Below are 15,940 nucleotides of genomic sequence, written 5' to 3' on the forward strand. Positions count from 1 at the left end.
AAGCGGGAAATCACAGGCCCGAAGCTTTATTGAAAGACAACACACAAGAAGGGAGAGTGGGGGGAAGGGGAGTATCAGTCCTCTTCCTCATCGACGTCCGGGCTGTCCCAGGTGGAATAGTCTCTGAGCAGGCTGTGGATCAGCCTGCGGCAGTCCTGGACGGACACACTCTCTCTCCGCAAAATCAGACGATTCCTGGCGAACCATATAGCGTCCTTAAAACAGTTCATAAGGCGCCAGGCTGCCTGGATTGCTCCATCCGTGGTATTCCCAGGAAATAGTCCATAAAGTACCGAGCGGTACGACAGTCTGTTCCTGGGAACTGAGTCCTTGAGTTCGTGTTCCAAGGCTTTCAACAGACCCTGTGCAAAGGGGCACTGCCAGAAAATGTGCAAAGATGTTTCCTCCGTGAAGGGGCACCTGGGGCAGTACCGGGTCTTGCACAGGTTGCGGGCATGCATGAATGACCTAAGAGGCAGTCCTCCCTGGATGGCCATCCATGAAATGTCCTTGTGCCCGTTGGTCAACCTGCCAGATGACACGTTAGTCCAAACAGTCTCCAACGTGTCGGCATGAAGCCCTGGAACAAACTCCAGTGAGTCCTTTGCTCTGATGTGCTTGTGGATCGTCTTAGGTTTCCACAAGTCGGGCTTAAGACCCTCCAGTTGATGCTCCCTCACAAACCGGACGACATCTCCGTAGAACCAGGGAGCGTGCCAGTTGTAAGGGAAGGAGCTGTCCCACTTATCCCAGCCAAAACCTCGCCAGAGGGGAAGGAGGAAGTAGCGGGACATGGCCTTGCCCGCAGAGCCGTTTGCTGTCCTCAGAGTCCTACGAACACAGTCACATACAAAAGCGATCCGCAGCAGAGTGGGAATGTCGGGTATACCCTTCCCACCTTTGCGGGGCTCCTTGTACATAACAGTCCGCTTTACTCTGTCCATTTTCGAGCCCCAGATGAAGCGAAACACAGTCCTGGTAATGGCCCTCGAGACCGTTGCAAGAGGGGGCCATGCCTGTGCAGTGTATTGTAGCACAGGCAAGACTTCGTTACGCAGGACCATTGCTTTGCCCTCAATAGTGAGTTGTCTGAGGCTCCACAGTCCGATCCTTTGGTTGACTTTGGCCAAGCGTTCTTCCCACGACTTTAGGGCTGCACCTTCCTTACCGAACCAGACTCCCAGAATTTTGATGAAGTCCGGCTTGATAGTAAACGGGAAGGAGGCAGGAGAAGGCAGGTACCACTTTCCGAAGAGCATGGCTTCCGACTTCCCGCAGTTGACTTTTGCCCCTGAAGCGCGTCCGAACTCCTCACAGGTCTGGACGAGTGCAGTCACCGAACTCTGGTCAGCGCAGAAGACGGTCACGTCGTCCATGTACAGCGAGCATTTGACCTCGAAGTGTCCTGGACCTGGTGCGGTGATCCCTCTGATCTCTCCATTCTGCCGGATAGCCTCTGCGAAGAGCTCTATAACACAAACAAAAAGGAGAGGTGAAAGAGGACAGCCTTGTCTAACCCCCGACGATACAGGAAAGGGGTCAGTCTTCCAGCCGTTCACCAGCACCGAGCTGTAAATGTCGCAATACATCAGGTTAACATACAAACAGAACAACCTGCCAAGCCGCAGCCTACGCAGAGCCTTACCCATGAATTCGTGAGAGACCCGGTCAAAAGCCTTCTCCTGATCCAGACTGACCAGGGCCGCGTGTGTACGGCGGCTTTGCATGTAATGCACCGTGTCCCTCACCAGGGCAAGACTGTCGGCCACCCTACGGCCAGGAATGCCGCAGGTTTGGTCCGATCCGATGATCTGTCCGATGACAACCTTCAGTCTGTTGGTCAATACTTTGGCGAGGATCTTGTAGTCCACGTTCAGGAGAGAGATGGGACGCCAGTTTTTCAGGTCACATCTCTCCCCCTTCCGCTTATACAAGATCGTGATCATGCCTTCTCTCAAGGACGGTGGCATTCTACCCTCCACCACCATCTCCTCATAGAGCTCCAGCAGGTCCGGACAGATCAAGTCCCCCAGCGCTACATAGAGCTCTGCTGGGAGACCATCACTGCCCGGGGTCCTGCCGGGTCTGAAGGATTTAGCGGCAGAGAGCAGTTCCTCCACCGTCAGGGGTACGTCCATAGCCTCCGTACCTGCAGGATCAAGATGATTAGTGATACCTGACAGGAATTTATCGGCGGCTTCGGGGTCAGTGGTTTTCCGGGAGTAGAGGCTTCGGTAGTAGTCTGTGACGACTCCCATCACCTCCTTCTTCCCAGAATGCATGTTTCCGGTCTCATCTCGGAGTTCCTTCAGGGGCGTGTGGCCGGCATGGAGTTTCCTGAAAAAGAACGAGTTACATTTCTCACCCTTCTCCAGGTTCTCCACCTTGGAACGAAAGACAATTCGCTTGGATTCCTCCTCAAAGTGCCTTTTCAGGCCCTTTTTGGCTTCCTCCAGCTCCTTCCTGACGTCCCAGCCGCATTGAAGGAGGTCTTGCAGGGATCGCAGCTGACGCTGCATCTCTCTGAAGTCTCTCTTCCTCTCACACGCCTGTTGACGACTTTTTGCCTGAAAGAAACAACGAAATTCAACTTTAACATATTCCCACCAGTCACAGGTTTTGTCAAAGAAAACTTTATCATTCCTCCAAACAATATAGGCGTCTCTAAGTTCCGCCAGTACCTCCTCTCTTTCCAGCAGGGCACAATTCAGCTTCCAGGAGCCAGGGCCGGGAGGAAAACCGTGGCCGATGGCACCCTGGAAGAGAATGGCCCTGTGGTCAGAGAAGAAGCAGGGGACCATGGAGTGCCCATGCTGCTTGACTGCCCGGGAGGTGAACACAAAGTCAATCCGAGAACGAAGTGAGCCATCGGGTCGGCTCCATGAATAGTTCACAGAGCCGATCCCCATGGAGCCCACAACGTCCTGCAAGGATGCTTCGGTTACCATCTCGATAAGCAGTTTGGAACTGACATCCAGCTTGATTGAAGTGCCGGAACTTCGTCCATCCTCTTCGATGGGGCAGTTGAAGTCCCCGGCCATCACCACTGCCCTAGTGGTGGCGAGCTGGGTCCGCAGGGTCTGGAATAGTTCCAGGCGCTCAGCCTTCATAGGGGGAGCGTATACGTTGATGAGCCTAATCGGCTCTCCTGCCCAGGAACCGTCTACGACCAACAAGCGGCCGCAGGCGAGCTCCTGGACAGAGTCAACAGTAAATACGCTTCCCCTAATCAGGATGGCAACCCCTGCAGACTTACAGTCGCCCCCACCAGACCAGTAGGACGGGCCATGGGTCCACTGCCTGGCCAGATGATGGTATGACCTGGAAGAGGGGAGAGTACATTCCTGCAGCATAAATACATCACTCGACTGCTTGGAAAGAAAAGTTAGCACCATCTGACATCTAGTCCTATCTCTAACACTCCTCACATTGAGGCTAAAGATGTTAAGTTTAGCAGCCATGGGGGAGAATAAAGAAGGTTAGTGCAAACGATACACCTTAGTTACCAGTCCGGTCGGGCGGATCCTCCTCGCCTGGCGGGTCCGAAAGATCCAGCAGGCCTTCTGACAGAAATTGTTCCAGGATTGTAGCCACCTGGATGTCTGTTGTGAAGTCGATGACCTCAGGTTCAGACACGAGTTCCTCCACCATCTGCTCCATTTCCTCCTGCTGCGCAAGGGAATCTTCGCAGATTTCCACGACTTGTCGCTTTGAGGACTCAGCAGCTGGGCTGTCCCTCACCTTTCTCTTCCTCTGGATGGCACCTGAGGAGACAAGAGGGGGAAAATCCTCCAGGGAGAGGACTCCAGCAGCTGGAGGGGAAGATGTTAGTGCTGCTGGAGCTGGGGAGAAGGGAGGCTGGGTTGGGAGAGGTGCAGGTGACAGGACCACTGAGATGGGTGGGTAGGAGAAGGTGAGAGCCTCAGTGGGGGTGACAGGGGTTGGGGACGGGGGGGTGGGGAGGGCCGGGCGAGGGAGGGTGGGAAGGGTAGGGCGAGGGAGGGCCGGGAGAGGGGGGGGAGGGACTGTCGTCTTCTTACCATCCTTCTTTTTCCCGGTCTTCTGTGCCGCTGGAGCTCTGGCTGGGGCGGGGTTCCCTCTGGCTGGAGCTTTCGCTGCTACAGTTGCCCAGGATCGATCCCTCTTCGGGCAGTCCTTGTAAGAGTGGGCTGCTTGTCCGCAGAGGTTGCACATTGTCCGTTTCGGGCAGTCTTTGGTCTCGTGTCCTGTTACCCGGCAGTTCTTGCAGGCGTCCTCCTTGCAGTCCTTCACCGAATGACCCTTCTTGCTGCATCTCCTGCAGATCTGCGGCATGTCCGGGTAATAGATGAGGCCGTAGGAGTTGCCCAGCGAGAATGACTGGGGCAGGTGCTGGAGGCCGTCTTCCGCGCTCGAATCCTTGTTCAGTCGGACGATTACCGACCACTTGCCAGTCCAGAAGCCGAGTCCGTTCAGGATGTGGGTGGGTTCCCTCACCACTGTGCAGAACCGCTTCAGGAGCGTGGTGATGTCTTTGCCGGGGGTGTGTGGGTTCCGCATTGAGACCGTCACCCGCCTTTCCTCTCTTTGGACAGGGCAGTTGCCCACAAAGCGAGAGAAAGGGGATTCAGGCCTCGCCGCTTTCACCATCTCCCAGTACCTTCTGCAGATGTTGATCGAAGCGAAGGTCACGAAGAACATCCCGGTCATGAAGGCCTGGATACTGATGGTCTCCGGCTTAGCGAAGCCCTGATCCAGGAGCATCTTCTGGCAGAACACTTCTTCCGTCATGTCCGGCACTCTCCCGTCCACCTCCTTGAGCTTCAGGGCCACCGTCTGCTTCATCCAGGGCTCCAGGGTTGGAGCAGCCTGGTTCGGCTTCCTGGTGGCCTGTTGGCTTGAGGAGGCTTCAGGAGGAGATGTCCTGGCCTGGGCCGGCTCACCTGGTCCATCAGCCTTCTCCTTCTGGGTGGCAGGGTTGCTGGTTGAGGCCATGGCTTCTTCCAGCTGTTCCTGTCGCTTGGGGAGGATCTTCGATAGCTCTTTCCCGAAGGGGACGGAGCTATGCAAATCTTCTCCTTGCTGGCCGAGGTTCTTCCACGAAATTTCTTCCGCAGCGGTTCCTCGTCGAGCTTCTTCTTCTGCGGCCGAGCTTCTTCGAAGATCCCCTTCAGCGGCGGCTCTTCTCCGAAGTTCTCCTTCTTCTTCCCGGCAGCGATCTCCCGGAGCTTCTTCCTCGATGGCGGCTTCTCCCTTCTGGATCGTCGTCTTCGCTGGTTCTTCTCCGCAGTTCGTCGCCGGCTTCGTCTGGAACGCTCTTGGATCGCTAAGCTAGTGTTTATAGCCCCCAGTGGTTCTCCGAGCTATCTATCCTTACAAGGACTGATAAGAACAGATACTACACTTGATCTTAGCCAAAAGGCCGAGAAGCGATAACCCGAGCGGCCCTTGCCTTGCCCGAGCCTGTCCCATACTGCTGTTCACCCCTTGCAGCGATTCAGCCTACTCCTAGGCAATTCCATGGGGCCCTGCAGGCTCACACACATTTACAGCTACTAAGCGGGAGGTGAATAAAGGCCGGAGAGGAAGCCAGACAGGATTTGCTTCTTTTGCTTGCACCACAATGCAGTGCTGAAAGAGGAGGAATCTACATAAAAACGCCTTCCTGGCAACGCCCAAATGCCCTCCTGCCATGCAGATAAACACTGGCAGCGGCAGCAAGTGCATGCCCACAGCCACCCCTTGTTCCTTCACACCTTGTATCAGCTTTAATCCAGTCCTGTGCTGCCTGCTGAGCAGCACTGAACAACACTGCCTGGGCCCAGGCTTTTATCTCTGAGGCAGGCCCCATTATGATGTCAGAAAGCTGGCTCTGGAATCCTGAGGGCTCCACTATGACACGTGCAAAGTTCCGTCTGAACTTTATATAAGACTGTGAGGCTCAGTCAGTCACTCAGTGTTGCCTGAGAGGGCAACACTGCAACAGCCGGCCGCCAGGCTGTCTTTTTTTTGCACATTTATTTGCCTCCAGGAGGCCACAAGAGGGAGACAAGGGACTGCAAAATGGAAAATAGGCATCCACCAACTTTACAGACAACTTCTCTTTGCTCCTACAACCTCCATCCTTGCACAGTTTGTTATTCTTCCAGGTAACATAGTAACAAATCCAAATTGCTGCTCTCTTTGTAGGCAAGCAAGGGTTTGTTGCAACTGCAATTCTTACTTCTTCTTGAAATGTAGGGACGACAGTACATTCCATCACATCCACCTAGTGTACACAGGTAGGTCCATTGTGGCGGGTAGGCGGCTGGCTGCTTTAATGGCTGTTTGCTGTTCCCCTACTCCACTCCACTCCACTATTTGACTGTGGTGCTGCATCAATCAGTGGCTGGCTCAGGTGCAGCTCTTTAACTTACCTAGGAGGGAGGGAGGGAGGGAGGGCGGAGAGAAGACAAGGAAGGTGAATGAGCTGTTCCAATGTGAAATGCCGGAAACACAGAAACACAGAAGACACACACACACACACACACAACAAGAGGTGGCAATGTATTCATTAATTGCATTTAATAAATGAGCTCATTATCACACATGACTGTACAAATGCATTGTCCAACAGGTGTTGAAATAATGGGATTAAAAGGGGAGATCCCTTCAGAAAGACAGAAACAATGGCAAAGAGAAAAAACACTTTTGGAATCTGATTTTAGTCAACACATAAGGGAAGGGTGCACCGGTCCTGGAAATACTGCAATACCAGGTCAATGCGTGGAGTGGACAGAGCAAGCTCTATTTCCATCTCCCTGTTCTAAAAATCCATTTAATATATGGTCCCCAGATAGGGGACGTATCAGATATTAAACTGATAAGAACAGATAGATCACGTCTTAAAAATCATAAAATTCAAAATAAAAAAGACTTAGATCATCACAATGAAAACTGAAAACGTACAATTAATTTTTGTTTTCCTCTTTCCTTTTTTTTTCTTAAGAAATCAAAAAAACATTCCTTTTTTAACAGCAATAGTTCCTAACATATCCACTAGATGTTCCTGCAAATCATTACCATCCCACTCACAGTTTACAATGCACGTTAACCACGTTGGCACACCATACCTTTCAAGAAACCCTGGTAAATTTTCTCTTACACAGAGCCGCACCCTCCTCCGCATTTTTTCAAAATTAATTTTACTACGTAACTGCTCTACTTCTTCCAATAACCTGTCTCTTTCTGCTCTTTCCTCTTCTGAAATGACACTTTTTTTCTTTCTCTCTGCTTTTTTCCTTTTTTTCTCATCACTTTGCCCACTTCCTTCCAATTTGTGAAGCTTGCCTTCTTCCAAACTAACTTCCGCTTCCTTTCTTTTGACTATCTTCTTATTTTCCTCTTGTACCTCACGTTTGCTTTTCTTTGGGCACGATTTGAATATGTGCCCCTCCTCTCCACACATATTACATACTTTCCCTTTCTGACATTCATTATACTTATGTCCCTCTTGCAGACATTTTGTACACATTACTTTCTCACAGGCTTCTCTCTCATGACCATACTCTTTACAATTCAAACAAAACATATCCATTCCAAGAAAAAATAAATTTCCACACGCACTTCCAATCTTGAACCGCGCTGGAGGAAACAATAGGTTTCTAGATTCACCAATTCTCACAAATTTACAAAGAAATTTCCACTTCCCAGTCCAAAATCCAAAAGGGTTAAACACTTTCCCCTTTCCCACCACCTCCTCACAAAACTTATTGAGAAATAACTTAATGTCCTCTTCATCCACGTAAGGCGAAAACATTTTTACAACCACCAACTTTTTGTTTGGCACAAAATGTGGTGTTACCTTCACACCCACAAGTCTTGGGTCCCTTTTACCTTCCTTCAAGCGTTCTAAAAAGACAGCATAAATTTCTTCTGTGGCGAAGGTAACGTCAAAGCACCCTCTCCTCGGATAGTCCATCACCGCCAAAATGCATGATCTCTCCAGCTGAAAGAAATCCAACAAAAGAACCTTTGTGATGAACTCCAGATCCTTCCTTTGTCGCTCAGATTCCTCCACGAAAAACCGGACAGCATTCCTGGTACGCATATATTCGGGAATTTCCTCCATCCTGCTCCAAACGAATTCCAGCAATCTCCAAAGAATACCTTCAGTACCGAAGTACCAGGCAGGTGATCGCTCCCCGTTGCCCTGGACTAATCCTCCTCCCCAATAGCAGCAGAGGGGTGAAGTCTCTCCTAAGAGAAACGATCCCCCCAGGCCAAGGAAAAGGGTACCAGGGCACCTCCTGACCAAGAAACAAGGCAATACCCTAAAGTACTACACTTGATCTTAGCCAAAAGGCCGAGAAGCGATAACCCGAGCGGCCCTTGCCTTGCCCGAGCCTGTCCCATACTGCTGTTCACCCCTTGCAGCGATTCAGCCTACTCCTAGGCAATTCCATGGGGCCCTGCAGGCTCACACACATTTACAGCTACTAAGCGGGAGGTGAATAAAGGCCGGAGAGGAAGCCAGACAGGATTTGCTTCTTTTGCTTGCACCACAATGCAGTGCTGAAAGAGGAGGAATCTACATAAAAACGCCTTCCTGGCAACGCCCAAATGCCCTCCTGCCATGCAGATAAACACTGGCAGCGGCAGCAAGTGCATGCCCACAGCCACCCCTTGTTCCTTCACACCTTGTATCAGCTTTAATCCAGTCCTGTGCTGCCTGCTGAGCAGCACTGAACAACACTGCCTGGGCCCAGGCTTTTATCTCTGAGGCAGGCCCCATTATGATGTCAGAAAGCTGGCTCTGGAATCCTGAGGGCTCCACTATGACACGTGCAAAGTTCCGTCTGAACTTTATATAAGACTGTGAGGCTCAGTCAGTCACTCAGTGTTGCCTGAGAGGGCAACACTGCAACAGCCGGCCGCCAGGCTGTCTTTTTTTTGCACATTTATTTGCCTCCAGGAGGCCACAAGAGGGAGACAAGGGACTGCAAAATGGAAAATAGGCATCCACCAACTTTACAGACAACTTCTCTTTGCTCCTACAACCTCCATCCTTGCACAGTTTGTTATTCTTCCAGGTAACATAGTAACAAATCCAAATTGCTGCTCTCTTTGTAGGCAAGCAAGGGTTTGTTGCAACTGCAATTCTTACTTCTTCTTGAAATGTAGGGACGACAGTACATTCCATCACATCCACCTAGTGTACACAGGTAGGTCCATTGTGGCGGGTAGGCGGCTGGCTGCTTTAATGGCTGTTTGCTGTTCCCCTACTCCACTCCACTCCACTATTTGACTGTGGTGCTGCATCAATCAGTGGCTGGCTCAGGTGCAGCTCTTTAACTTACCTAGGAGGGAGGGAGGGAGGGAGGGCGGAGAGAAGACAAGGAAGGTGAATGAGCTGTTCCAATGTGAAATGCCGGAAACACAGAAACACAGAAGACACACACACACACACACACAACAAGAGGTGGCAATGTATTCATTAATTGCATTTAATAAATGAGCTCATTATCACACATGACTGTACAAATGCATTGTCCAACAGGTGTTGAAATAATGGGATTAAAAGGGGAGATCCCTTCAGAAAGACAGAAACAATGGCAAAGAGAAAAAACACTTTTGGAATCTGATTTTAGTCAACACATAAGGGAAGGGTGCACCGGTCCTGGAAATACTGCAATACCAGGTCAATGCGTGGAGTGGACAGAGCAAGCTCTATTTCCATCTCCCTGTTCTAAAAATCCATTTAATATATGGTCCCCAGATAGGGGACGTATCAGATATTAAACTGATAAGAACAGATACTACACTTGATCTTAGCCAAAAGGCCGAGAAGCGATAACCCGAGCGGCCCTTGCCTTGCCCGAGCCTGTCCCATACTGCTGTTCACCCCTTGCAGCGATTCAGCCTACTCCTAGGCAATTCCATGGGGCCCTGCAGGCTCACACACATTTACAGCTACTAAGCGGGAGGTGAATAAAGGCCGGAGAGGAAGCCAGACAGGATTTGCTTCTTTTGCTTGCACCACAATGCAGTGCTGAAAGAGGAGGAATCTACATAAAAACGCCTTCCTGGCAACGCCCAAATGCCCTCCTGCCATGCAGATAAACACTGGCAGCGGCAGCAAGTGCATGCCCACAGCCACCCCTTGTTCCTTCACACCTTGTATCAGCTTTAATCCAGTCCTGTGCTGCCTGCTGAGCAGCACTGAACAACACTGCCTGGGCCCAGGCTTTTATCTCTGAGGCAGGCCCCATTATGATGTCAGAAAGCTGGCTCTGGAATCCTGAGGGCTCCACTATGACACGTGCAAAGTTCCGTCTGAACTTTATATAAGACTGTGAGGCTCAGTCAGTCACTCAGTGTTGCCTGAGAGGGCAACACTGCAACAGCCGGCCGCCAGGCTGTCTTTTTTTTGCACATTTATTTGCCTCCAGGAGGCCACAAGAGGGAGACAAGGGACTGCAAAATGGAAAATAGGCATCCACCAACTTTACAGACAACTTCTCTTTGCTCCTACAACCTCCATCCTTGCACAGTTTGTTATTCTTCCAGGTAACATAGTAACAAATCCAAATTGCTGCTCTCTTTGTAGGCAAGCAAGGGTTTGTTGCAACTGCAATTCTTACTTCTTCTTGAAATGTAGGGACGACAGTACATTCCATCACATCCACCTAGTGTACACAGGTAGGTCCATTGTGGCGGGTAGGCGGCTGGCTGCTTTAATGGCTGTTTGCTGTTCCCCTACTCCACTCCACTCCACTATTTGACTGTGGTGCTGCATCAATCAGTGGCTGGCTCAGGTGCAGCTCTTTAACTTACCTAGGAGGGAGGGAGGGAGGGAGGGCGGAGAGAAGACAAGGAAGGTGAATGAGCTGTTCCAATGTGAAATGCCGGAAACACAGAAACACAGAAGACACACACACACACACACACACAACAAGAGGTGGCAATGTATTCATTAATTGCATTTAATAAATGAGCTCATTATCACACATGACTGTACAAATGCATTGTCCAACAGGTGTTGAAATAATGGGATTAAAAGGGGAGATCCCTTCAGAAAGACAGAAACAATGGCAAAGAGAAAAAACACTTTTGGAATCTGATTTTAGTCAACACATAAGGGAAGGGTGCACCGGTCCTGGAAATACTGCAATACCAGGTCAATGCGTGGAGTGGACAGAGCAAGCTCTATTTCCATCTCCCTGTTCTAAAAATCCATTTAATATATGGTCCCCAGATAGGGGACGTATCAGATATTAAACTGATAAGAACAGATACTACACTTGATCTTAGCCAAAAGGCCGAGAAGCGATAACCCGAGCGGCCCTTGCCTTGCCCGAGCCTGTCCCATACTGCTGTTCACCCCTTGCAGCGATTCAGCCTACTCCTAGGCAATTCCATGGGGCCCTGCAGGCTCACACACATTTACAGCTACTAAGCGGGAGGTGAATAAAGGCCGGAGAGGAAGCCAGACAGGATTTGCTTCTTTTGCTTGCACCACAATGCAGTGCTGAAAGAGGAGGAATCTACATAAAAACGCCTTCCTGGCAACGCCCAAATGCCCTCCTGCCATGCAGATAAACACTGGCAGCGGCAGCAAGTGCATGCCCACAGCCACCCCTTGTTCCTTCACACCTTGTATCAGCTTTAATCCAGTCCTGTGCTGCCTGCTGAGCAGCACTGAACAACACTGCCTGGGCCCAGGCTTTTATCTCTGAGGCAGGCCCCATTATGATGTCAGAAAGCTGGCTCTGGAATCCTGAGGGCTCCACTATGACACGTGCAAAGTTCCGTCTGAACTTTATATAAGACTGTGAGGCTCAGTCAGTCACTCAGTGTTGCCTGAGAGGGCAACACTGCAACAGCCGGCCGCCAGGCTGTCTTTTTTTTGCACATTTATTTGCCTCCAGGAGGCCACAAGAGGGAGACAAGGGACTGCAAAATGGAAAATAGGCATCCACCAACTTTACAGACAACTTCTCTTTGCTCCTACAACCTCCATCCTTGCACAGTTTGTTATTCTTCCAGGTAACATAGTAACAAATCCAAATTGCTGCTCTCTTTGTAGGCAAGCAAGGGTTTGTTGCAACTGCAATTCTTACTTCTTCTTGAAATGTAGGGACGACAGTACATTCCATCACATCCACCTAGTGTACACAGGTAGGTCCATTGTGGCGGGTAGGCGGCTGGCTGCTTTAATGGCTGTTTGCTGTTCCCCTACTCCACTCCACTCCACTATTTGACTGTGGTGCTGCATCAATCAGTGGCTGGCTCAGGTGCAGCTCTTTAACTTACCTAGGAGGGAGGGAGGGAGGGAGGGCGGAGAGAAGACAAGGAAGGTGAATGAGCTGTTCCAATGTGAAATGCCGGAAACACAGAAACACAGAAGACACACACACACACACACACAACAAGAGGTGGCAATGTATTCATTAATTGCATTTAATAAATGAGCTCATTATCACACATGACTGTACAAATGCATTGTCCAACAGGTGTTGAAATAATGGGATTAAAAGGGGAGATCCCTTCAGAAAGACAGAAACAATGGCAAAGAGAAAAAACACTTTTGGAATCTGATTTTAGTCAACACATAAGGGAAGGGTGCACCGGTCCTGGAAATACTGCAATACCAGGTCAATGCGTGGAGTGGACAGAGCAAGCTCTATTTCCATCTCCCTGTTCTAAAAATCCATTTAATATATGGTCCCCAGATAGGGGACGTATCAGATATTAAACTGATAAGAACAGATACTACACTTGATCTTAGCCAAAAGGCCGAGAAGCGATAACCCGAGCGGCCCTTGCCTTGCCCGAGCCTGTCCCATACTGCTGTTCACCCCTTGCAGCGATTCAGCCTACTCCTAGGCAATTCCATGGGGCCCTGCAGGCTCACACACATTTACAGCTACTAAGCGGGAGGTGAATAAAGGCCGGAGAGGAAGCCAGACAGGATTTGCTTCTTTTGCTTGCACCACAATGCAGTGCTGAAAGAGGAGGAATCTACATAAAAACGCCTTCCTGGCAACGCCCAAATGCCCTCCTGCCATGCAGATAAACACTGGCAGCGGCAGCAAGTGCATGCCCACAGCCACCCCTTGTTCCTTCACACCTTGTATCAGCTTTAATCCAGTCCTGTGCTGCCTGCTGAGCAGCACTGAACAACACTGCCTGGGCCCAGGCTTTTATCTCTGAGGCAGGCCCCATTATGATGTCAGAAAGCTGGCTCTGGAATCCTGAGGGCTCCACTATGACACGTGCAAAGTTCCGTCTGAACTTTATATAAGACTGTGAGGCTCAGTCAGTCACTCAGTGTTGCCTGAGAGGGCAACACTGCAACAGCCGGCCGCCAGGCTGTCTTTTTTTTGCACATTTATTTGCCTCCAGGAGGCCACAAGAGGGAGACAAGGGACTGCAAAATGGAAAATAGGCATCCACCAACTTTACAGACAACTTCTCTTTGCTCCTACAACCTCCATCCTTGCACAGTTTGTTATTCTTCCAGGTAACATAGTAACAAATCCAAATTGCTGCTCTCTTTGTAGGCAAGCAAGGGTTTGTTGCAACTGCAATTCTTACTTCTTCTTGAAATGTAGGGACGACAGTACATTCCATCACATCCACCTAGTGTACACAGGTAGGTCCATTGTGGCGGGTAGGCGGCTGGCTGCTTTAATGGCTGTTTGCTGTTCCCCTACTCCACTCCACTCCACTATTTGACTGTGGTGCTGCATCAATCAGTGGCTGGCTCAGGTGCAGCTCTTTAACTTACCTAGGAGGGAGGGAGGGAGGGCGGAGAGAAGACAAGGAAGGTGAATGAGCTGTTCCAATGTGAAATGCCGGAAACACAGAAACACAGAAGACACACACACACACACACACAACAAGAGGTGGCAATGTATTCATTAATTGCATTTAATAAATGAGCTCATTATCACACATGACTGTACAAATGCATTGTCCAACAGGTGTTGAAATAATGGGATTAAAAGGGGAGATCCCTTCAGAAAGACAGAAACAATGGCAAAGAGAAAAAACACTTTTGGAATCTGATTTTAGTCAACACATAAGGGAAGGGTGCACCGGTCCTGGAAATACTGCAATACCAGGTCAATGCGTGGAGTGGACAGAGCAAGCTCTATTTCCATCTCCCTGTTCTAAAAATCCATTTAATATATGGTCCCCAGATAGGGGACGTATCAGATATTAAACTGATAAGAACAGATTTTTTTGATTGAAAATTGCTTTATTGACAATCAATCGTCATCATACAAACATTACTGCGACGCAGCGCAAGCCATGAAGCAGCAAATAATAAATAATAACAGTCGTCAAACATAACATGACAGTATAATACACAGTACAGGCTAGCCTATGCTATACATTACACCACATGCTACACTAACATTCTTGCATTCACTAACGCCAAACAACAAAGCATTACAGACAAGTGATGGGATAGGGGAGTGGGTAGGAGGGGATAGGGAAGGGGGAGATCACAGGCCCGAAGCTTTATTGAGAGACAACACACAAGAAGGGAGAGTGGGGGGAAGGGGAGTATCAGTCCTCTTCCTCATCGACGTCCGGGCTGTCCCAGGTGGAATAGTCTCTGAGCAGGCTGTGGATCAGCCTGCGGCAGTCCTGGACGGACACACTCTCTCTCCGCAAAATCAGACGGTTCCTGGCAAACCATATAGCGTCCTTAAAGCAGTTCATAAGGCGCCAGGCTTCCTGGATTGCTCCATCCGTGGTATTCCCAGGAAATAGTCCATAAAGTACCGAGCGGTACGACAGTCTGTTCCTGGGTACTGAGTCCTTGAGTTCGTGTTCCAAGGCTTTCAACAGACCCTGTGCAAAGGGGCACTGCCAGAAAATGTGCAAAGATGTTTCCTCCGTGAAGGGGCACCTGGGGCAGTACCGGGTCTTGCACAGGTTGCGGGCATGCATGAATGACCTAAGAGGCAGTCCTCCCTGGATGGCCATCCATGAAATGTCCTTGTGCCCATTGGTCAACCTGCCAGATGACACGTTAGTCCAAACAGTCTCCAACGTGTCGGCATGAAGCCCTGGAACAAACTCCAGTGAGTCCTTTGCTCTGATGTGCTTGTGGATCGTCTTAGGTTTCCACAAGTCGGGCTTAAGACCCTCCAGTTGATGCTCCCTCACAAACCGGACAACATCTCCGTAGAACCAGGGAGCGTGCCAGTTGTAAGGGAAGGAGCTGTCCCACTTGTCCCAGCCAAAACCTCGCCAGAGGGGAAGGAGGAAGTAGCGGGACATGGCCTTGCCCGCAGAGCCGTTTGCTGTCCTCAGAGTCCTACGAACACAGTCACATACAAAAGCGATCCGCAGCAGAGTGGGAATGTCGGGTATACCCTTCCCACCTTTGCGGGGCTCCTTGTACATAACAGTCCGCTTTACTCTGTCCATTTTCGAGCCCCAGATGAAGCGAAACACAGTCCTGGTAATGGCCCTCGAGACCGTTGCAAGAGGGGGCCATGCCTGTGCAGTGTATTGTAGCACAGGCAAGACTTCGTTACGCAGGACCATTGCTTTGCCCTCAATAGTGAGTTGTCTGAGGCTCCACAGTCCGATCCTTTGGTTGACTTTGGCCAAGCGTTCTTCCCACGACTTTAGGGCTGCACCTTCCTTACCGAACCAGACTCCCAGAATTTTGATGAAGTCCGGCTTGATAGTAAACGGGAAGGAGGCAGGAGAAGGCAGGTACCACTTTCCGAAGAGCATGGCTTCCGACTTCCCGCAGTTGACTTTTGCCCCTGAAGCGCGTCCGAACTCCTCACAGGTCTGGACGAGTGCAGTCACCGAACTCTGGTCAGCGCAGAAGACGGTCACGTCGTCCATGTACAGCGAGCATTTGACCTCGAAGTGTCCTGGACCTGGTGCGGTGATCCCTCTGATCTCTCCATTCTGCCGGATAGCCTCTGCCAAGAGCTCTATAACA

At 50.3% G+C, this 15,940-nt stretch overlaps 5 non-coding genes and 2 pseudogenes across 5 annotated transcripts; all 7 read right to left on the reverse strand.

Annotated features, from left to right (window-relative positions):
* Window positions 1–5,311: 5,311 nt before the first annotated feature.
* LOC142718049 (U2 spliceosomal RNA) lies at window positions 5,312–5,413 on the reverse strand (annotated as a pseudogene).
* Window positions 5,414–6,699: 1,286 nt separating this feature from the next.
* On the reverse strand, window positions 6,700–6,890 carry LOC142718027 (U2 spliceosomal RNA). Its single transcript, XR_012872181.1, has one exon. It is a non-coding gene; the product is annotated as a U2 spliceosomal RNA (small nuclear RNA).
* Window positions 6,891–8,224: 1,334 nt separating this feature from the next.
* Window positions 8,225–8,335, reverse strand: LOC142718052 (U2 spliceosomal RNA; annotated as a pseudogene).
* A 1,286-nt stretch (window positions 8,336–9,621) lies between these two features.
* On the reverse strand, window positions 9,622–9,812 carry LOC142718031 (U2 spliceosomal RNA). Its single transcript, XR_012872185.1, has one exon. It is a non-coding gene; the product is annotated as a U2 spliceosomal RNA (small nuclear RNA).
* Window positions 9,813–11,100: 1,288 nt separating this feature from the next.
* LOC142718043 (U2 spliceosomal RNA) lies at window positions 11,101–11,291 on the reverse strand. Its single transcript, XR_012872195.1, has one exon. It is a non-coding gene; the product is annotated as a U2 spliceosomal RNA (small nuclear RNA).
* Window positions 11,292–12,577: 1,286 nt separating this feature from the next.
* LOC142718055 (U2 spliceosomal RNA) lies at window positions 12,578–12,768 on the reverse strand. Its single transcript, XR_012872201.1, has one exon. It is a non-coding gene; the product is annotated as a U2 spliceosomal RNA (small nuclear RNA).
* Window positions 12,769–14,050: 1,282 nt separating this feature from the next.
* On the reverse strand, window positions 14,051–14,239 carry LOC142718029 (U2 spliceosomal RNA). The gene has a single exon (XR_012872183.1). It is a non-coding gene; the product is annotated as a U2 spliceosomal RNA (small nuclear RNA).
* Between the last annotated feature and the right edge of the window lie 1,701 nt (window positions 14,240–15,940).

This window comes from Rhinoderma darwinii, unplaced genomic scaffold (assembly GCF_050947455.1).
Source record: "Rhinoderma darwinii isolate aRhiDar2 unplaced genomic scaffold, aRhiDar2.hap1 Scaffold_4576, whole genome shotgun sequence".
Classification (NCBI taxonomy): domain Eukaryota; kingdom Metazoa; phylum Chordata; class Amphibia; order Anura; family Rhinodermatidae; genus Rhinoderma; species Rhinoderma darwinii.